At 43.3% G+C, this 23,608-nt stretch overlaps 1 protein-coding gene across 2 annotated transcripts in view; it reads left to right on the top strand.

Annotated features, from left to right (window-relative positions):
• LRRC1 (leucine rich repeat containing 1) overlaps positions 1 to 23,608 on the top strand; it is a 132,373-nt gene that overhangs the window by 13,160 nt on the left and 95,605 nt on the right. The gene's annotated exons all lie outside the window — the stretch shown is intronic.

Consider the following 23,608-nt stretch of genomic DNA (forward strand, 5'->3'; position numbering starts at 1 on the left):
ATTGAGTGTTGACTCTGCTTCAGGCATTGTTCTATCTAGCAAGATAACTATCTTGCCTTATTCTTACAAGTTTTCATTCCAGGTAAGGGAGACAGCCAGTAAATGGAAAAGCACATAAGAATTTCAGATAGTGATAAAAACTGTAATGAAAACAAAACAGGGAGAAGTCCTAGCCTCAGCATTCCGACAACAAAGTAAAATAAAAGGCATCCAAATTGGCAAAGAAGAAGTCAGACTTTCACTTTTTGCAGATAACATACTCTACATGGAAAAGCCAGACTCCACCAAAACACTGCTAGAAGTGATACATGAATTCAGCAAAGTTGGAGGATAGAGAATCAATGTACAGAAACCGGTTGCATTTCTATACATCAACAATGAAGCAACAGAAAGAGAAATCAAGAAATTGGTCCCATTTACAATTGCACCAAGAACCATAAAATACCTAGGAATAAACCTAACTGAAGAGGTGAAAGATCTGTATGCTGAAAACTATAGAAAGCTTATGAGAGAAATTGAAGAAGACACAACGAAATGGAAAAACATTCCATGCTCGTGGATTGGAAGAACAAATTGTTAAAATGTCGATACTACCCAAAGCAATCTACACATTCAATGCAATCCCAATCAAAATGGCACCAGCATTCTTCACAGAGCTAGAACAAACAATTCTAAAATTTGTATGGAACCCTGAATAGCCAAAGTAATGTTGAAAAAGAAAACTAAAGCTGGAGGCATCACAGTCCCGGACTTTAGCCTGTATTACAAAGCTGTAATCATCCAGTCAGTATGGTATTGGCACAAAACCAAACATATAGAACAATGGAATAGGATAGAGAACCCAGAAATGGACCCACAAATGTATGACCAACTTACCTTTGACAAAGCAGGAAAGAGTATCCAGTGGAAAAAAACAGTCACTTTAGCAAATGGTGCTGGGAGAACTGGACAGCAACATGCAGAAGAATGAAACTGGACCACTTTCTTACACCATACACAAAGATAAACTCAAAATGAATGAAGGACCTGAATGTGAGACAGGAAACCATCAAAACCCTAGAGGAGAAAACAGACAGCAACTTCTTTGACCTCAGCCGCAGCAACTTCTTACTTGATATGTCTCTGAAGGCAAGGGAAATAAAAGCAAAAATGAACTATTGGGACCTCATCAAGATAAAAAGCTTCTGCACAGCTAAGGACACAATCAGCAAAACTAAAAGGCAACCAACAGAATGGGAGAAGATATTTGCAAATGACATATCAGATAAAGGGTTAGTGTCAAAAAGATAATAAAGAATTTACCAAACTCAGCCCCTGAAAAACATATAATCCAGTGAAGAAATGAATAGACACTTTTCCAAAGAAGACATCCAGATGGTCAACAGACACATGAAAAGATTCTCAATGTTACTCATCACCAGGGAAATATAAATCAAAACCACACTGAGACACCGCCTCACACTGGTCAGAGTGGCTAAAATGAACAAATCAGGAAACTACAGATGCTGGTGAGGATGTGGAAAAAGGGGCATCCTCTTGCACTGCTGGTGGGAATGCAAACTGGTGCAGCTACTCTGGAAAACAGTGTGGAGTTTCCTCAAAAATGTAAAAATAGAACTACCCTGTGATCCATCAATAGCACTGCTAGGAATTTATCCAAAGGATATAGTAGTACTGATTAGAAGGGGCACATGCACCCCAATGTTTACAGCAGCGCTAATGAACAATTGTGCCAAATTGTGGAAAGAGCCCAAATGCCCGTGAACTGATGAATGGATTGAGATGATGTGGTGTGTATGTATGTGTGTGTGTATATATATATACATATATATATATACACACACACACACACAATGGAATTCTACTTGGTGATGAAAAATAATGAAATTTTGCCATTTGCAGCAATGTGGGTGGAACTGGAGGGTATTATGCTAAGTGAAATAAGTCAGTCAGAGAAAGGTATCATATGTTTTCACTCATGTGGAATTTGAGCAACTTAACAGAAGACCATAGGGGAAGGGAAGGGCAAATAAGTTACAAAGAGAGAGGGAGGCAAAGCACAAGAGATTGTTAAATACAGATCACAAACTGAGGGTTGCTGGCAGAGTGTTGAGTGGGGGGATGGGGGCGGGGGGAAAATGGGTGATGGGCATTGAGGAGGTCACTTGTTGGGATGAGCACTGTGTGTTGTATGTAAGTGATGAATAGGAATACTCCTGAGGCCAAGACTACACTGTATGTTAGCTAACTTGACAATAAATCGTATAAAAAATAATGAAAAAACAAAAGAAAATAAAACAGAGAAATGCAGTAGGGAGCGATAGGAGGGAGAATGCCTCTCCATGGAGGCAGCATTTGTATTGATTGATGCAGGAAGGTAGCTGTGTGAATATGCCAGAAGTCCTTGCAAAGACTTGGCGATGAGTTTGGCAATTTTGTAGGCAGAAAGAAGGCCAGTGAGGCTGGAACACAGTATGACAGGGAAGAGAAGTGAAGATGTTGGTGGGGTTCATGTATGTAAGGGTATGGAGACCCTGGTGGGGAGGTTGGATTGTTGTTTTGTTTTTGTTTTTATTTATTTATTTATTTGTTTGGTCACTTGAAGTATGGCAGATCACAAACCCGCAGGATAGCTGACTTAGGGTTTAGAAAGTTCCCTCTGCCAGCTGGTGAGAGACAGGGAGGAAGAGTTCAGAGAAGCAGGGAGACCTGGAGAGGAAGCCTTTTATTGAAAAGTTCTGTAGAAGAGCTGTTGGTGATTTGGGCTAGGGTGGTAGCAGTGAGTAATGAGTTATATCTTGGGGGTAAAGTCAGGAAGACCTGCTGATGTATTGGATGCAGGGTTTTGGTTTTGTCAACTAGGGAATGACAGAGCTGTTTACGGTGGACTGGGAAAAGGAATATAGCAGCATAGGAAGTACTTGACTTGGGACATGTCAGAAGTTTTTATGAGACCTAGAACTTAGGAGAGGAAGTCTGGGTAATGATAATTATAAGAAAGACAGCACACTGTTTTTGAGCAGCATGCTTTGAATTGTTCTAAATACTTCCTGTGAGTAACTCATTTAATCCTTTCTACAACCATGACTTCATTTTACATAAATAGCTTTATTTTGCCATTGATGACACTGGGACACAGATGAATTAGGTTGCTAAGGTCACACAGCTAGGAAGCAGAAGAGCTAGGGGTCCAGCCGATGCAGTCTGGTTCGAGAGCCCTTATTCCTAACCACTGTGTCTTCCTTCCTTCAGGCTAAATATGGGGCGACCATGTTGTCTACACCAAAAGCCACCTGATGGGTCAGGAATTGTGTCTGTTCTGTGAAAGGGAACAGAGACAGATACCCATGTCACCTCGGTTATTTTTGCCTTGTTAAGAAAAAGAGCACCAATGGGGTGCCTGGGTGGCTCAGTCTGTTAAGCGTCTGACTTCAGCTCAGGTCATGATCTCACAGTCTGTGAGTTCAAGCCCCATGTCGGGCTCTGCGCTGGCAGCTCAGAGCCTGGAGCCTGCTTCAGATTCTGTGTCTCCCTCTCTCTTTGCCCCTCCTCCACTCACACTCTCTCTCTCTCTCTCTCTCAAAAATAAAATAAAAACATAAAAAAATTAAAAAGAAAAGAAAAAGAGCACTGAGCTGAAATATCACTTTAAGAATTAGGTCACCAAATAGTAATGTGCTCATTCAAGCATAATCTTTAAAAGAAGGTTAGAGGCACCCATTCTTTGGTGCTGGGTTTCTTCCCTTCAGGAAGTAACTTGTAGCTGTATCCTTACAAACTCTTGAAGTAAAAGCACATCCGTTTGGAAAAACAATAGGTCTCACTGAACATAATGAGCACTGGTTTTATCACAGCAGTGCCCTCATTATAATTCTGCTCATAATTATTCACCTGTTATGCCATTTGTCTCTGTTTTGAAAGAATGATATCAAGTGATTAGGTTATAAGGCAGTTATTGGTCTTGACTGTAAAGATTAGTATTATCAAGAGTCTCTTGGGGCACCTGGGTGGTTCAGTTGGTTAAGCATCCAACTCTTGACTGTGGCTCAGCTCATGAGCTCACGGTTCAGGGGTTCAAGCTCTGAGTCATACTCTGTGCTGACAACATGGAGCCTGCTTGGCATTCTCTCTCTCTCTCCCTCTCTCTCCCTCTCTCTGACCCTCCCCTGCTCACATTCTCCCTCTCTCTCTCTCTCTCTCTGTAAATAAACATTAAAAAGAGGTTCCAGTGTACTTATTGGAGCTATACATATTCCAGTACTGCAACAAATGGTTGCCAATAAGATTGAGTTAATAGAAAACATGCACTTTACAATAGACTCACCTTAGCTCATAGTATGCCACGGCTAATTACCCACCTTGGTTCTCATAACCTCATAACCTGATTCTCAATGGCAAGAAGAGTGGCGGGGGGTGGGTGGGTTATGCCCTGCATCTCTGATAACTAGCGATTTGCTGAGTTCTGTAGAGGCCGCGAGAAGAGAGAAGCTAATCCAACCCCTACTCTTCCACCTTCCCCATCCCCACCTCTCCGTAGTAACTTACTATTTAAAAAGGAAACCGGAGTAAAGATATTTTTTTGTCAGGTAAATATACTAGATGGTTATTGCTGATGAGGTGTAGTTTATATAGTTTTAAACATTTATATATTCTAAATGTTTTATTTCATTTTTCAGGTTTAGGCCCAAAGTAAACCTGGCTCGAGAGCAGTGTCAGGGAACTTCTGTGGTTTCAGATCCCTGGCGGTTTCTCCTTACAGAGGGTTCAGCCCTGGAGAAACAGAGGGGTGTATTTGGAATACTCTGCCTGCACGTCACAAGCTTTGCAACCGAAAATGCCTCGAATAGGCATCTAGCCATCTCACGTAGGAGGAAGCCTGAAGGACGGTGGTTCGGGGGTGGGCTTGGCAGGTTGGTGGCACTGGGCACTGGTGTGACTTCTGGGTGGTGTACTAGGCTCCCTCTCCTGCTGCAGCCCCTCATGGGGGTGGCGTCTCAAGGAGAGGCGTACACGGAGCCACGGGCCCAACCCTAGTTTTCTAAGTGGGAAGCAGGTAGGCAAGGGATAGGAATAAGGGACTTGGGACTGGCTGTGGGGTTCAAGTGCCTGCTGCAAGAGGAGGGCAGGGAGGACAGACAGTGTGAGCCTGGCTGACTGTGGCAGACGCCCTTGTTTCCCATCAGTGGGTAGTTGTTACGTCTCTCTCTGGTTTAACTCCGTGTCCTCTGCCAAAAACATAGGGACCATCTGCTCAGGAAGAGTCTAGAAGGAGTGACTTCTGTTGCAAAGTATTCTTAAAAGAAAAACAAAAAAGCTTGTACATGCAGACATTGTCCCTAGATTTCATTCTATGTGTGAAATTTTGTGAGAGGAAAACATAAATATTATACAGATGAAATTGCCAAATCTGCTTGTTTTCTAAATTGTTGAATTCTAATGTATGTTCTAAGTACTTCCTAGTACTTTTTTTTTTAAGTTTATTTATTTTGTGAGAGAGAGAGAGAGATAGCAGGGGAGGGGCAGAGAGAGAAGGAGAGAGAGAATCCTAAGCAGGCTGTGTGCTGTCAGCGCAGAGCCCAACGCGGGGCTTGGTCCCGTGAACTGTGAGGTCGTGACCTGAGCCGAGATCAAGAGTCGAACGCTCAACTGACTGAGCCACCCAGCTCCCCTCTTGTACTTTCTAATGTGGTTTTTAATGTTAAATTTCTGTGACAGAGTCCCAGATCCCCATGTCTTTTTGGTGTTCCACTTGAAATGCTCTTCTTCAGTGCAGATGCTGCCACTTCCGTGAAGTCCTCCCAGTTCTACAGTCACGTCCGTGTCTGTGCTCCCCTGACCCATTCACAGCTCGCTTCTCTCATGCCGTCTGTCAAGATCAGGCTTAGTTGTGCGTTTGTTTGTTTCCCTCAGTTTGTCATCAGCGACTTATTTTATGCATCTCTGTCTCAGACATTTGAGAATGCAGCGCCTTCGTTAAAAGAAATGCTCAAAAAAAGTCTGTTGCATCGAAAAAGAAACTTTTTTCAGGTGTAGTTTAGGTATGTAGCTCCTTAGACATTTCTCATGTGTCCAGCCACTCCTTTGTAGCGCCTTAGTGTTGGGAGTTATTCTGAGGGGCTCATGATTCCAGCAGCACAGCCTCACCTCGTTCCGTCTGAGCCTGGCGTGCCACGAGGCTCCTGCGGCGCCAGCCCAGTGAGGTGTGTCACACGTCTGTGTGTCCACCTGCGAGGAGGGTGGTGGTGTGGGCTGAGTCAGCATGTCCCTTTGGCAGAGGGTCAACAGTAGCACAGAAAGATAACACATCATTAGTCGTGTTGACAGAAGGACCATCCTCTCTCCCTGGCCTATGAGCGGAGGCGTTAATGAGGAGCAAAATGGCCAAAAGGCAGGAAGTGTTTCTGAGGCTGTGGGCCGGGGCTGCCCACACACTGCACACGCTGGAGAGTGGAATGAAACCTCAGTTACAGTTTTGAAAGTGCAAATAGCAGCTCCTGACTGACTGCCCACAGTATTTCCAGATGCACAACTAGGCACTTTGGGTTGGCGTTGTCAGGGAGGGTTTTCAAAAGTCCTATTTTACAGGTGTGAAAACTGAGGCCAGGCCCATGCCTCAGGTCACTCACATGGAAAACAACCTGGCTGGGGTTAAGCCCAAGTCTGCTAGACTCCAAAGGCTGATTTTTTTTGTGCGACATGCTACTTTGGCAGATCCAGTCAGGTAGCAGCAGCCTTGAGATCTTCATGCAGCCAACAGGTGTAGAAGGCCCACTGCCTTGTTAGGCGCCCGAGATGCAGAAGGGAGTGCCAGTCTCTACCTTTAGGTGTCAGAGTTTAGTGATGGCGTCAGCCACCCAGGCCGATTGTGACGAAGCCTGGGTTGTGGAGCTGGTGGCAGAGGTTTTCTGGTGGTGGAGGGCAGGGGGCATGATGCAGTCAGGTGTTGTTGGAGGTATGGGGGTACGGGGGTCAAGGGACAGGTAGAAGGCCCATCCCAGGTGGTTGCGAATGCCAGGTTCGGGAGCTTGGCCTTTGATTTGTCATCACAGAGTTTAAACCCAGGAGTGTCTGGTCAGACACGGGTTCAGAATGCTCAGCCAGGTAGCAGCTTGTGGATGGATTTGAGGGGGAGCAAGACCGGAGACAGGGAGAATATTTCTGAGGCAAACAGGGCCAGGACTTGGTGACTGACTGAACTGGAAAAGGAGAGTGGTGGTTGCAGGCGTCAAGGGTAACAATTTAATTTTCAGCGTGCATGACTGGGTTTTTTCCCTATAGAATTTGAGGAATGAAGGAAAGGATGCATGTGGGTAAATGGAAGATGAAGCCTGGTGGCTTTAGTTTCTTCAGGGAAGGACAAGATAGGGCAGTTGCTGGGGGAGAGAAGTGGGGGGTTGAACAGGGGTTGTCTCTGGGTGGTGAAGCTTGAGAAGGGGCTAGCAGATGTTTCTGGGGTTGTTTGAATTTCTAGGGGTGCCAGCAGCCTTCATGGTGTGTGTTCTTTTGTCCTCCAGAGTGCTCAACTATACCAGCCCAGGATAGGGAAAGGTAGATTGTAGGTGTCTGTTGTACCTACGGAAGAGGGATTGAGGCCGCTGAGGTGTCTGATGGAAAAGGTATTTGGGGTGCTGTGTAGGCAGAGAAAGAAGGGAATTTTTTAGCAAGGGTTGGATGGTCAGAGAGAAAATCGTAGGAATGAAGCCATGGGAGAGGTCATGGCCATTGGAGTTGAAGATAGGTGAAAGGAAGCAGGTCTGGGGAAAGGAAGCAGCTCTGGGTGAGGTCAGTCTTCCAGGGTGGGACCTGGGAGAGGACGGTGATGTGCAGTGGGTGTGGAGGTCAGTAGGAGCTGCTAGGCTTGTTGTTGGAAGCGTCCCCTCCATTGGGAACCACTAGTCCGGACGCCTGTGACAGAGGCATGTGGGAACTGCAGGCTGAGGACAGACCTGTGGCAGAAGAGAGCATGTGCCCCATCTGAGGAGGACAGCTCTCACCATTGCATCCCAGCCCTGTCACATTAGGATGTGGGCCTGCTGTTAACTGCTTCCCTCAATGCTTACTTGCTTGCATTTTTTTTCCCCAGGAAATCAGAATTTTTATGTGAAGTCTCCTTGTTTTTGAGCATTGACATCTTGTTTAACAGTTTCAAAAATGCACTGTTGATCAGGTATAGACTGGATTTATCTGTATGGGCTGCCTGTTTGTGTCCTCCACTCTATGAACCCCTGGACATTCCTAGGACTGTGACAGGAAGGAGGTGGGTGGGAGGTGTGTGTGAATTGGATCCCAGAGTCTTGGTAACGCCTTACCTTCCTGGTCATTTTGTTCAGTTTGTAGGATGGAGGTTTTAAAGATAAAGAGCTAACTAGCTAATTAGTTTTTCAGTAGGAGCTAATAGGAGGTTGATAGTAATCTGAAGCCTGTGGCTCAAGTGAACTGCAGATTGTGTTAAAAATGTGCTAGCTTCTTCTGAAACTCGTGCATCCCTCCTTCTTTTCACTATTCTAGAGAGTCCATCTTTGACTTATTTTCTCTTAGTCTCTTTCTTGATTCATACTTCCTCTTTTGCTTGTTCATGGAATTTTCTTTCCTTGCCCCCCACCTTTTTTTCTCATCTTTCTGTATTCTCTGCCTCCAATTCATTTTCTTACAGGGTTCAGCTTGAGTTAGCTGGTTAAAGTAATGGGTAGTTTTTTGTTTTTTTTGTGTGTATGTGTTGATTCAGTAAAATTTTGTATTTATTTTCTTAGATTTTAAAACCTGTGAATAAACTGTGTGAGTTGTGATTATGGGTAATGAGATTTAGGCATTTCACATCCAAATGCATGTTTTGCCCTTCAGATTAATCACTTTGTGGGTTTTCCTCAAATTTCAAAACACTGTCCTCAGGCCACATACACATAGCTTGGACCATCAAGCTGCATTTGCAAATCTTTTAAAGGCACATGTGAAGTTTGGGACAGGCTAAGAACTAGATTCTTACATATTTTTCTTTTTTTTAACAGAGAGCTGGTGAGTGGAGGAGAGGGGCAGAGGGAGAGGGAGGGAAAGAATCCCAAGCCGGCTCCATGCTCAACATGGAGCCCAATGCAGGGCTCGATCTCATGAACCATGAGATCGTGACCTGAGCCAAAATCAAGAGTCAGGCGCTCAACTGACTGGGCCATCCGGGTGTCCTAAGAACTAGGTTCTTAAATAAGAATAAGATCATGGGCTGGTCTGGAAAGTATCATAGCTCTGTGTGAACAGGAGGGGTGACGGTGAAGCACTGCCAGCGTCTGTTGGACTGCTCAGCTGTGAGTCCCTGGGGTAGCTCCGAGCAGGCAAGTGCGCAGATGCTTGAACCGTGCTGCCTGCTTGCAGTGTGTGCCATTTATCCCCTACATTTTTAGCATGGCTTTAAAGATTTTGCTTCCAGATACACTGTGTTTGTTAAGTGTGTTGACAGTTAAATTTTCCTATTTCTAAAGACATGCTAGCTAGGCCTTAGTCTTTTGGAGATGAATGTACAATTTCTGTTGGCCTTTGAAATACTGAAATTGCCTTTGAGATCCACATTATTGTCATTGTGGGCCTCTGAGCTCTGGAAACTCTAGGAACCACTGGAAGATGGGTTCCCTAAGTGATGTTTTTTTTTGTTTTTTTGTTTTTGTTATTTTAAAGATTTTATTTTTAAGTAATCTTGACATTCAACATGAGGCTTGAATGTTCAACTCCCAAGATTAAGAGTTGCATGCCTTATTGACTGAGCCAGGCTAAGTGATGATTTTAAAGAATGATTTGCGTGTGGCTGAATATCAGCATGATTGCCAGACAGCACGCTTGCACATACGTGCGCACGCGCACACACACACACACACACACACACAGTTGAGGGAGTGTCTTCAGGAGCTGCATCTGAGGCCAGCTCAGGCCTCATTCTTTCCCCTCGGGTCACTGAAATGTAGTGACAGTTGTCTATGGAGCTGGCCTGCTAGGGCCCAGGGACTCTCCAGAATATAAAGTTGGCCTCTGCTTGTAGCACCTCTAGGGAAATTAGGGCATCAGTTTTCAGTGGACAAACCTAGGTTGAGTTCTCTTTCCCCTGTGTCCACAGGCACATGAAGACAGGTTCACTGTGCACAGTGGTCCCCATAGAAGGTTTCATCTTGGCCAATAAGATCTTGATCTTCCTGGAAGACAGGCAGGCCAGTTTTCACAAAATGTTTTATTTTTATTTGTTTTTAATGCTAGCACTGAACAATAATGCCTTGGTTTTGGCCCATGGTGCTATCAAAACAAAACGCTTCCTGTATCCAGGATATAAGCAGGTTTAACGAGTACCCAAGCATGTTGCTGCTTTTCGTTTTCATCTCCCCTTTGTAACTTTTGAAGTGGAACAACTCTGCATTCTTCTCTTGCTAATCATTTAAAATTTTAATTGAAAGTTCTGCTTTTATAACGTGAGCTCTTTTGGCAAACGCAGGAAGGTGTGTCTGATGTAATTCTAGTTTCGAAGCAGTTTTAAAGTAAAAGAGGCTTTAATCTTCAATGCCTTTGACGCTGGGCTATTAGATATTTTTAGCATACAAATTATGGTGAGCATGGTACCAAAGGGCACACATTTTTTCTTGTTTGGTATGTTTCCTCATTCTTGGCTTGGTAATTCTATTCGGCATAATTTAGCTTTGGACTATAAAGTAGATGTTAAGTCTATGTTCTTATTATACGGTAATACTTGTGTGTTTGTTACCTGACAAAACATATAGATGTATTTTAGGAATTGATCCCCATGATAATCTCTCCCTACAGGCCCTTGAATCTTATAAAAAGAAACACATGGGGAAAGAGAAATCACTGAGATGGAAATTTTAAGCGCCTCGTGACAATAGAAATCTGTGAAAAGCCTTTTTGTGTTCATTTTGAGTTACCAGAATCAAAATAATGCTAAACTTGTAGTTATTGCTTTTGAATATCACTTCATTACAGCATAATTTATAAATAGCATATTAAAGTTCCTCATTCCCGAGGATAAGATTTTTAAATATTTTCAAGATTTTAAATATTTTCTAGGATACTTTGTAAACTAAATATTTCTTTGCAGGTAACCTCATGAGCACTAGAGGGAAGGATAAGGGACATAATGGAACCCCCTCTTTCTGGTTCCTCCACTACTTCTTGTGAATGCTTTTTTACATGCCAGACAATCTGAAGTAGTCTGAACACCCTCCAAATATCCAGCTGTATTCCCCTTTAAAAACATTATAGCACATTAGTTTCGTATTAATAGAGTTAGGACAAAAGAAGATAGCCAGGATTTTAATTACTGCTTCAACTCTTAAGCTAAAAAAATTCATTTGGGTTGATATTTTTGATACTGGCAATTGATGTTTTGGGGGAGTCCTTTTTTTTTTTTTGACCCTGACTGCAAAAGTGATATTGATGCCCCTTTGAAAACCTCGACAAATACAGAAATGTTTAAAGAGGCAGAAGAAAAAAGTCACCTGTATACCAGAGGCTGTGATTGTCTAACGGTCACCTGCGTGCCAGTTCCTGGCTCCAGAGGGGCACCTTTGACCCTGACATCTTGGCTGCCGTTTGGCCTTGTGGATGTCTGGCACACAGATCTTTCTCTTTACTGGACTTTGGGCTCCTCGGCAGAAGGGGCTGCCTTGATTTTTGTGTTCTTAAAATCTAGAGTAATGTAGGTATTCAAAAACGATCGTTTAAACCAAATTCTATGCATTTTAATTTCACAACATTTAGTTGCATATATGGCCAATACTTTAAGGTCAGTACTTACTTTGAAATGTCCACTACTATTTTAAAGAGCATTTTACATTTTGAATCTGTAATATATGGACATGGTAAAACATAAAGACAGCACAAAAAGTGTGTGTACTGAAAAGTGGGTGTCCCTTGCCTGTTTCTCAGGCCTGTACTTCTCTCTTGGGACCAGAAAGCTGCTTTTCTGTTACTTTGTATCTTTCCAGAGATAGTGTGTGGATGTACAAGCATTAATACAAACTCTCTTTTACAAACCTGCCTCTGGGATGTAGGGCAGTGGTGGATAGGGGAGTGAAATGGCCCTCTTGGAGACCGTGTCAACAATATCTCTTAAAATCGAGAATCTAGCCCAGCAATAGCAGTTCTGGCATTCTGTTTTAAAAATAGAAATACCAGTGTTTCAAGTTATATACGGAAGGATTTTTATTAATGCATTCTTGTGGTGGTGAAAGAAAACAAATAAAAAAAAAAAAGAAAATGAACAGGGGGAGTAAAAAAGCAATGCCTGTCAGGGAAAATGGTTGAATAAATTATGATGCATACATGCCATGACTGTGGTACAGTGCTTACAAGATGAGGTGGAGATTTATTAATTAGTTGTCATGGAGGGGCTTTCCTGGTACATTGTCTTGTGAGAAAAGAAAGATGCAGATTAGATGGTACAGTATCTCCTTTGTACAGAATAGCAGTAAACTGTGTGACCGTGTGTGTGTGTGTGTGTGTGTGTGTGTGTGTGTGTGTGTGTGTATGTTTATGAGTGATGTGATGAGCATGGAGAAAGATAGGGAAGGCATGAAGTAAGTCAAAAACGCGTTCTAAATTGTTGTTTCTTCTTTTTTTTTGAATATACTCTCGAATCTTTCCTGGTAGGATAGGCATCATCGTTGTAGAAATGTTTTGCCAGATCTACTTCCTTTCACTTCTAGGAAATGGCAGTGAGTACTTAAATCCTCACTTAATCTCCTTGTCATTTCATAAATGTTTTTATCTTTTGAGGTCTGAGTCATCCAGGACAGAGCCCGGGAACTCACGTAGGGCAGCAAAATGCTGTGGTGCAGCACATAGGTCTGGGGTTTGACGCCGTGTGTGTGTGTGTGTGTGTGTGTGTGTGTGTGTGTGTGTGTTGGGGGTGGGGTGGGTACTGACCCAGCAGCAGCAGCAGCACCAGCACCAGCACCATGGGGGATACTGCCTGCGGAGAGGCTGGAGAAGCGGCTGCAGGGACCCACGTGAGGAAGAGTTAGAGGCGGGGCGAAAGCCCTGCAAGATCAGGAAAAAGAATTGCCGAGAAGCTGTGGAAGAGAGAGACCGTTAAGAGTCATATGGTAACCGGGCTGTCTGGCCAGAAACGGGAGTTAAGTGGGAGAATGCTGAGGATTCCTAAGGGAAAGGCAGTTTGGAGAAATGATGTTCAGGTCTCTTTTCCGGGTTTACGTCTCGACACATCCCTTTGTTGCCAGTCACGTTTATCTTCTTACCCTTCCTGGGGTTGGGGTTTAGCCTCTGGCAGGAAGGAGTGGGAGGTAGATGTCATTCAGCAGGGCCTTGAAAAGTACTTGAGGAAACTCTGTCCCTGTGCCCTGTTTACAGACATGCCTAACTGTTTACTTGAGTGGATATATAGTAAGCTCCAGGGGAAAAGTCTAAATGGATATTGGCAGAATCCTAAGGTTTTTATTTGTGGATTGAGAAGGTACCTTATCTGCTCCTGTATCTGTAAAGGAGTCCAAAATCTCCACTGTGGGAACCAAAGAAATACAAAGTCCAATGGAGGGGTGAAGGCAGTGGGAGCTCTGTCTGCTTGAAGGAATATATGCCACCGTCTTCTCTGTCTTTGAATCCACCCTAACCACCCCCTTCTGTATAGTCTCGTATTCAATTAAAAATTTCCAGTTCATTTATTTTGCCTGGTTATGTTTTTTGTGGAGATGTTATTTTTCACCAAAACTTTTTGAAATGTGGTATCCCAAATAAAATATACCAGCCAGGGCAAAAAACTGTTACTTCCCTCATTCTGGGCATAATACTTTTGTTTTTTTTTTTTAATTTTCATTTTTGAGAGAGAGAGAGAGTAGGGGAGGGGCAGAGAGAAAGGGAGACAGAGAATCCCAAGCAGGCTCTGTGCTGACAGCTTTGATGTGGGGCTCGAACTCACAAACTGTGAGATCATGACCTGAGCCAAAATCAAGAGTTGGACGTTCAACCGACTGAGCCACCCAGGTGCCCCTGGGCATAATACTTTTTATGAACGCAGTCCTAAAGTGTATGGATGCATATGTAACTGTTGGATTGTAACAGTGAGCTTATAGTTTGGTTTAGTTAGTTTGTATACCTTTGGGTATATAACTCTTAGGCTCACACTGAGGCCACACCCAAGTTTTGTTCATGCATTCTGCTTTTGGGTCAAGTCCCCATTATTTATTGTGTGTAGAATTTTAGTTTTCTTGGACCCAATTGTGACATTTCTCAGGGCTAAATGTAATGTCATTAGATTAGCACCTTAGCTCTTTGATAACTGCCTTTAAAGAGATCCTTTTCCTTCTGAAGCTCGTACTGGCTAGTTTCAGGAACCCTGAAAATGGAATAAAAGTGTCATCATTTGGAAAGAAGGAAAGAAGGTAGGAGCTGGAGATGGACTTGAGACTTCTGCTGCTAGCTAGTTTTGACCTTGAGCAAATCACTCAGCCTCTTTGAACTTCCATCACCATCCTGTCTCCTTGGTATAAAATGGGAAAATCTTTGTCTCACAAACTTATTATGAGGGTAAGGAGAGTCCATGTATGTAAAGCATGTAGTGTGGGGTTTTGCACATAGTAGGCACACTAAATTCATTAGGGAAAACACTGACAGTGTGAAGCCCTGGATCATACACCCATAGTTATTCCAACAGGTAGGTAATGAGCCCACTGGCCAGTTGACTTTGTTCAACCAGTTGTGAATCTTCCCATTTTATCCTTCTGCCCATGACTCTCCATTTTGTTTAGGACAGTGTAAGAGATGTTACCGCATACCTTGGTGAATTCCAGATGCTCCATTTAAGGACATAGGAAATTATTCATGATGTAATATACAAAAAAAGGGGGGTGGGAGGAAGACACTGAAGTGTACACATAGTAAAATCACACTTTGGCAAAAAAACAATTTTACAATGAAGTAGATATGACCAGGGGAGAAAAGAACAAGGCAACACACTAGAAAGTCAGCACTATTATTATGTAGAAGGATCTCCTTAAGGATCTCTTGACTTGTTTCTCCTGGTGTCAGAGCTTATTTTCTGTCATCCGTAGACCACTGAAGAACCTGTCACTCGCATCAAGCTTTCTTTGAACAGTTGAAAGCAAAATTATTTTTTTTCCTTAACTTTGTACATATTGTAATATTCAGAGTCCACTATCTAGCTTTCACTATGGAAAATCATTTTGTTAATGTCATTAGATTTAAACATCCTGCAGATTCTTATGTATCTGCCTTAGACCCTGAGAAACTTGCTGGCATCTGCTTTCTTCTCTACAGACAGGACTGAATTCAACTCTCTTGGGCCCTAGCATAGGCACTTTGCCTTCATGGGGCCTCTTCCTCCATAAAATTGTGACTGTGCTAGACAAAATTCAAGCTGGATTTACTGTTACTCATTTTTTCCTTTTGACCTTAAAAGAAGACATTTTTGGGGCCCCCTCAAAGTATCCTGGGCCTTCGGCACTGTGCTTCTTATGCCTTAAGGCTGAGTCACCCAGCTCGGAGACTTCGTTGTCGCCCGTCATGGAAAGCTCCCACTGCATTTTGAGGTGCACGTGATTTACGATGGTGGTGCATTTCCATTTTGTATCCTCATTTTCTCTGAGAATATTGGACCATCTTGATGACTATCTGAGAAGTCATCCCTTGCTTTTTCCTTCTCAATACATTGTCTCTACTCTTTAGGTTATTTTGCCTTTGGTAGCCTTTCTCTGATTCTGTGCAGATTGCTTCACTATTAAAGACGGCTGGAAAGGAGGCTTTTTTTTTCAGTTAACTACTCTGGCCCATGTTATCAATGCTGCATTGCAAGATTGACTTTGGATAGATGTCAAGGTTAATGCTTTGCTTTCTAATGGTAGGCTTTTTTGAAAATTAAAAAAAATACATGGTATGAGATCGTTCCTTTTTTTTTCCTTTTTGAATGGAGCCAGTCAGAATTGTTTAGGCTTTTGTCAATGATTATTTTGGAGTAAACTTGTAAAAGAAATATAATTACTGCACTTGTCATGAATTGAAATACCGTTTTCTCTTTGTTCTTACCCTGACTGAATATTTCTAGGTCCTGTAAGAACAGCTCATCCACTGTTAAAGTGTCAGGTGGCCAGTAAGGAGTACAGATCCTTGACAAGAAGAACATAGCAATCGAGGGAGGAAAATTGCAGAGGAGTTGGGGAGGATACAGCAATAGTGAAGGCTCAGATGCCAGAGAGAGACCAAAGAATGTGGTTAAAACTTGCCTGTTGAGTGTTCAAACAGATGAGGAACACTAAAATAAAGGCCCGCAAAAAACCAGAGAAAGCTAACGAATTCAAGTGTACCCTTGGAAAAGAAGAAGTCAGGGCAAAATAAGATGAGGTTTATTCCATCAGTCTTGCTGTAGTCTGGAATGTAGTTGACATTTCCATTGTCCTCGTAAGTGACTTTGAGCGGTGCAAGCATGTCTTGCTAGAGGTTTCCAGGGAGGACAGGTTTCCAGTGCTTGTATGGTTGCTGGGCAGTAGCCAGGTCCTGCTAGACGCATGGACAGCAGAGCAGTTCCTTCACATTCTGACTGTGGTTCACTTCGAATTAATCAGACAAATGGCCTCCTCCCTGTTGCTGGCAAAGTGTTGAAATCTCATTGACTGTAACCAAATTCTCTCGCACTCCATTTTTTTCCATTCTGGGTTCTGATAGTGTGTGCTTCTTCATCATGCAAGGGAAGAATGGCTTCATGGAGAATCCATTCTCTGTGACATATTGTTCTTGCAGACATTTAACCCCCGTGTGTATTCCAGGGAGATGTGAACTCATTCCCATCAGTAAGGAAGGCTGAGTCCAGTTAGGGTGTGAGTCTTTTCATGCTCTAGAAGGAGTGTTTGAGCAAACCCTGTTCTGTGATGCATCCTCTGGCTTTTCCAGCTCAGCTGTCACAAATATGAGGAAATAGATTGGATGCTAGGATGCATCTCCCAAGTTCAGACTTTTTAATTTAAAAATAGAATAAGAAGATTCTATTAGCATGTAGAATACTGACAAGAATCAATTAGAATTCCATTTTTAAAAGTTCTTTATAACTCCCAAGGAAGGATGTGAGCCCTTTCATATAGAACTTAGTATACCGCCGTGTGTTTCCTCATGAAAAAGCCAAGTCGATGATGCTGTCTTACCACCCCCATTTCTTCCTCCTTCCAGTAGGCAAGAAAAGTAGTTATGTTTTTTTGCTACCCGACTTGGTCATTGCTTCCTAATTTTTTTTCTAATTGTCAAGAGCATGTGACATCATGTTCTAACTTGAATTTGGGTTGCTGTCTTCTGACCCCAGATAACCTGTAGATTGCTTTGCTGCTCCTTGTAAATACTGTACTTGGTGCAAGTTAATTATAGGCCAAAGTGCATATCACAGGCTGTTACCTAAGAACCTTGGTACATTTTGAATGGGAGGAGGAGCATGTGTAGGAAGATTGTGCTTGTAGAATCTTAGGGTCAAGAAGGCACTTTCTAGATCAACCACCCACTGTTTCATCTGTTCCCTTCATAAAACCACACAAAGCAGTTTTCTGGCCTGTGCTTGAACAGAGGAGTCACTGTGCTCCCAGAGGACCCTGTCACATTTTAGCTTAATATATAGAGGAACATTTTACTTCCTTTAGTTTCCTGCTCCTGGACCACACCAAGCAAGTGTAATCGTTTGACCGTGTGACAAGCCTGCAGATATTCATAGGCCATTTGACATTCCCTGCAAATCTTCTCTCCTGACCCACTTTCTGCTCTTCACGGGTTGGGACCAAATCTTATCACTAGGCCTTGCTGTTCTGGTGACTCTGTACTGAGCATGTTCTAGTATCCTGGGAAGTACTCACTTTTGCCTGGCAACCATACGTGGAGAAGGTACGTGAAATTTTCCTTAGACATTTGGTCTGTGTGGTTTGTAGGGAGACTTATTAATGGCAGTAGGTTCCAAATCTTTATGTGATGGGGGAGGAATGCACTTGGGATGTGGAGTGTTACGGGTCTGCACGGAGGAAGAAATCTTTGAAGAGTGAGCAGGTTCTAAAATTTGGCTGCCTTGCCTTAAAAGTGTACTTCTATGGGAGCCTGCTAATTTGGGCAGACAGCCAGTCCTGCCAGGCTCAGGAGCCTGGATGCCATGTTTGTCTCAGCCTCTGCTGTTCAGTGAGCTCTTTCTACCGCCACTGTCTTGAAAAGTAATGCTAGGAAATGGCAGACAAGTCATCGGAGTGGAAAATGGGGAGTCTTACAAACGTTATAGGTGTGCTTTCTGTCCCTGGAGGTATGGAAACAGGGTAAGGGGCATTCTCCAAAGTTGATGGTGGCTTCAGAAAAAAATAATTTTTTTTAGCCAGCAGCATTGTACTGAATCAGCATTCAGAAATAGAGTAGCAGTCAGTGAGGAGATGGGAAGACCTTTAGGAAGAGGAAGGGAACTGGGTTCTTTGTCTACAAAATCAGGTCGGGAACCATGCTTCCAGGATTTGGCTGCTCATCAGAATCACCTGGGGAACTTTCTAAAACAGTGTGCATCAGCCCCACTGCAGGCTCGGAGTCTCCGAGGGTGGAGTTCAGGAATCTGATGCTTTTGTGGTAGACTCAGAACTGGTTTGCTGAGTTAAGTGGGGCACAGTAGATGGGCCAGCTTTGGGGACCATAGACTAGATTGTCTTTAAGCTATTCTGAAATTATGATTTTTATAATCTGTTGATCTACTCTCGGTATTTTTATGATGTGTTTTATTGCCTGTGTTCTTTCACTTTCCTTCTCTCGTTATTGCTGGCTTCTGCCCATTTGAGTAACTTATAGGCTAAGTGTCCTGAAGGATTTTTCAGGCAGAGGACGGGCTTACTCACAGTTCCCTTCCTTCTCCTTGCTCCCTTGTGACGACTGTTCTGTCCATCTGGGGCTGCCCACCCCCACCGACAGGCTGCCCACATGCGTACAGGTGTGCTTGCTCAGGTGTGATCTTCGTATCTCATCCCGGTTACACTATCCATCTCTCTTTTGGACTCCTGATCACCACAGCTGGCCAGTCCGTGTGCCTTGGGAGAGGCCCACTTGTGAAATGCATCTGGATTTAAAGATTTTAAACCTGAAGGGGCCACACCGTCTTCCAGCCTAGAGTCTCATTTTGATTTAGGTTTAGGGTGTGGGAGCACCGGTCCTTCCAAGGCAGCCTGAAATGAGAAGGGATGTCCCACCACACCCTGGCTCAAGATTGCAAAAGGAGAATAAAGAACCGTCAACAATTGCCATGGGTAACATATTAAAAGTTTGTATTTGATAAGGTGCACTGTTCTGAAGGTGCCCATATATACTCATGTTCCCACATTCAAGCCCATGTCATGTTTGACTTGCCCCTGTCAGCAGATTTTTAATTCAGAGCAACTATAGGGCAAATATGTGGGGCAAAGGGGAAATCTTGCTTTATGCACATTTCAAGAGCTGTTCACATTTTTCATCACTTTAATCCAAGGTTTCTCAACTTTAGTTTCTTTATCACCCTCTTGCCCTTCCCTTACCCGGAGCCTCTTTACACATACTTCTTCTTTTTTCTTTTTTAGTTTTTTAATGTTTATTTTTATTTTTGAGAGAGAGAGAGTGAGTGAGTGAGCGAGCATGGGGGAGGGGTGGAGAGAGAGGGAGACACACAATCTGAAGGAGGCTCCAGGCTCTGAGCTGTCAGCACAGAGCGTGCTGCGGGGCTTGAACCCATAAAGTATGAGATCATGACCTGAGTTGGAGTTAGATGCTTAACTGACTGAGCCACCAGGCGTCCCTAGACCTACTTAAAAAATTTTTTTTAAATGTTGATTTTTGAGAGAGAGAGAGAGAGAAAGAGAGAGAGTACAAGTGGGGGAGGGGCAGAGAGAGAGAGGGAGACACAGAATCTGAAGCAGGCTCCAGGCACTGAGCTGTTGGCACTGAGCTGTCAGCACAGAGCCTGATGTGGGGCTCAAACCCACGAACTGCAGGATCATGACCTGCGCCAAAGTTAGACAGTTAACTGACTGAGCCATCCAGGTGCTCCTAGACATACTTTTTCTAATTGCATCTTCCATCATGAAATTTTAATACCACAGATGTATTATGGACCACAAACCATTGTGGTAGCTAAGACTTTGAAAATACCCGGCCATTAATTTTTATCCTCTTGGGGGCCATATCGCCCTTGTAATGAATGCATGGTCTAACCCTGGCCCTATCTTAGGTAAGGTGTACTTTGGTGGTTCTAATATGCATCCAGGATCAAGACCCAGTGGTCAAAGCCAGTGTTACCAAAACTTGCTTGATCAATCAGATCCTTAAGCCCTTCTACATGAATATGATGCATTAACGGGTCTGAGGTGGGACCTAGGAATCCATATGCTTAACAGTTGCCCTAGTAATTCTTAAAATTTGGAGGGTTTGGTTATCTCCATTTTGACACAAAAGTTGCTTCCTCCCCCCATTTCTTGTCTAGAGCTTGTGGGTGTGGGGCTGGTGTTACTTACAGAGCATAGGTATGCTCCAAATATCCTGAATTAGAACTTAGAATTCATTTTCATTAAAAAAAAAAAAAACAGCCAAAAATCGTGTTAGGTCACTTCACTGGACAACTGCACATTGAATATTTACCATGTAGCAGAACCATGATAAGTGTTCCGAGGGACACAGTGGTGTGTATAATACGGTTTATTAAAACAGAGGCTTACTCATCCAGTGAAGGATGTCTGTACAGAATGCTTTGGAGAGGCAGTTTGAATTTTGCCAAGGTGATTGGGCAAAAGGCTTCTGAGTGGAGCATTTAAGGGTGAGTAAGATGTTGATGGCCAGGAAAGGGTGTTGGAAACAGTAAATGCAGGATGCATAGCAAATGATTCACTGGGGATAGAACATGGGGTGTATGGATGGGTCTGTGGGTGTGGGAACTAAACTTGGAACGACCACTGGGGCAATTGTGGGGCAGAAGGTAGACAAGACAGGATGCTGGCCTTGCAGCAAGAGAGGCTGGGTGTGAGGCGTGGCTTCATGTGCCATGTTGCTTTCCAAAGTTCAGTTGGTAATGACTTATTGCTTACTGGGTGGTTCTCTTGGTGGCATGAGATATAAGAAGGGACTTTACAAGCTATCAGGACCTACAAAAATGTTGATGATGGCATAGACTATGCTCAGGTTAAGGCATCCCTGAATATGAAATGAAGGAGTTTGTCCTTTGTTCTGGAACTAGTGGATAGCCCTTGGAAAGCTTTGAGAAGACATGTTTATACTGGTTAGGGGTCAAGTAGACTTAAAGGCTTACCTGAAGGCTTAATCATGGCCTTTGGAACATGGTGTTTGGAGCATAACCCATTTGAGAGTTGGAGGCTCTCAGTTTAAAGACCAAGGAAAAGACACGTGAGTAATTTGTGTCACCTGCTTTCCTTCCTTCCTTTTTCATAATTAGAATCAGAGACTGTTGGCCCTGGAAGGAAGCCAGAGATCTGGTTGAGTCTCTTTGCCGTCTTGCACAGGGCCAGGACTAGAGAAGGCCAGCCACAGGGCAGCACCCTGCGGTTCTGAGCCAGGCAGGTTATCACCCGAGCTTCCGGCTGCCGAGCCATCTCTGATGTGCACAGCCCCTCTCTTGTTTAGGCCTCCAGGCCATCCACTCCCACCCTGTGTCCATTTTGTGTGCAGGTCAGGCCCACCCTTAAGTCTTGACTTGCTTTGCACTAAGTTACTGAGCTTCCCCAAAATCCATACAGCCCTTCCCTGTAAGTTTTCGTTCACTTTTTTTGTTTTATTTTGTTTTTCATGATTTGATTATGATTAATGATTTGATTTGATGAAACACTTGTTTTGAATTTACTTGCTGTGTTTGGATAGTAGCTTGAGTACTTGGTGGAATGTGGGTTACCGGACTTGCGAGCTAGTTGTGAAGGTCCCTTCTTGAGGCTCTTTAAACTTTTGATCCCAGCTATCTGTTGATGAATGTGTATAATGTCTTTTGTTTGTGGTCCTTCTCTGCTTTCGAAAACGAAATAAGTCTTAAAACGTGTCAGCGTGATCCTTGTTCAGCACTGAGCTCCATCCTAACACTATACTCCATAGATAGCAAGATTTGTAATCGGATCTAAATGTCTTACATTTGAAGTCTTAGTAACTTGGGTATTTACGAGGGTGTGCTGTATGGTGGCGTAATAGCAGTTGTAGCTGACATTTATTAAGCTTTTCTCGCATGCCAGGCACTGTTGTAAACACTTCACCTATGTTCATTCGTATAATTATCACTATAGTTCTATGCGAGATAGGTGCTGTTATTACCCCCTTTTACAGATGAGGAAACTGAGGCATGGAGAGGTTAAACAACTCGTTTGAGGTCACACAAACAAACAGTAAATTAGGGAATTGGAATTACAGACCTTGGATTCCATGGTGCTTCTTTGCCCTACTGTTTACAGTAGACAGGTGAACACACCTGTGTAAACTGAGTTCAGGTATGTGAACTCTCTGTGCTCCAGTTTCATTATTTGTGAAATTAAAGTGGTTGCCTGGCTCAGGGTTACAGGATTAAATAAGATTATGTATGTGAAGTCCCTAGACTAGTACCTGGCACATTAGAGGTATTTCTCATTATTTTAGAGCTGCTTTTGTAAAAAGTGAAGTGTTAGAAAGTTTTTGAAATTAGATTTTTCAAATTCTGCTCTTATGTAGTGTTTTAATTATAAATTGCTTTACCCCATGTGTAGGAGATATCCTTTCTTAAAAGAAGTCTTTGATGAGTAGTCCGTCCGGATTGCCAAGCTGTGGAAGGTGCTTTCCAAGGGGAAAAGGACACAGTGGTACCAGGTCAGGGTCAGCCCCCATGGGTGCTGATGACATGGTATAATGAGCCACAACATGAATAAATGAATTCTACATACCTGGGTAAAAAGCTAGACTCAGCTGGGAATAGGAGGCTGGGGCAGTAGTAGCCTAGAAGTCCGGGACCACAGAAGTACCTGAGAACATTGCCCTGGCAGGATATGGAGCATGGTTCATGCCATCTTGTCTGGACACTGGGATCTGTTGCTTAATTCCTGGAAGTCCAGGAACTGGAGCAGTGCTGTTGTCTCACATACTTTATTTTGGGATTCATGTTGGGGAGTATCCTTTATGATTCCTACATTTCCTTTTTCTTGAATGTTCCTCAGATGTTCTTTTTGATTTCATATCACAGAGATTTCCGACTGTGAGAATCACTCTTGCGGTGATGTCCTGAATAAGTACTTAGTATGTAGTCTTTATTCCGAGGAACCAACTGGTCAGCAATACAAGCACACTGCCAGAACTTCTTTGAAGAGCTTTGTCACAGTGAAAGAACCATGTCCTTAGACAGATGCTGTGGTTAGCGAGTGGAGTGGCTCCTTGTGTGGTCCACAGGCCATCATCTAGCATTGCTGTACATTCTTTTTTTTTAATTTGTTTTTTTTTTAATGTTTATTTATTTATTGTGAGAGAGCGAGCGAGCAGGGGTAGGGACAGAGAGGGAGGGAGGGAGAGAGAGAATCCCTAGCAGGCTGCCAGTGCAGAGTGCGATGCGGGACAAACTCATGAACTGTGAGATCATCACCTGATCCAAAACCAAGAGTCAGACGCTTAACCGACT

The sequence above is a fragment of the Panthera leo genome, chromosome B2, assembly GCF_018350215.1.
Source record: "Panthera leo isolate Ple1 chromosome B2, P.leo_Ple1_pat1.1, whole genome shotgun sequence".
Lineage (NCBI taxonomy): Eukaryota > Metazoa > Chordata > Mammalia > Carnivora > Felidae > Panthera > Panthera leo.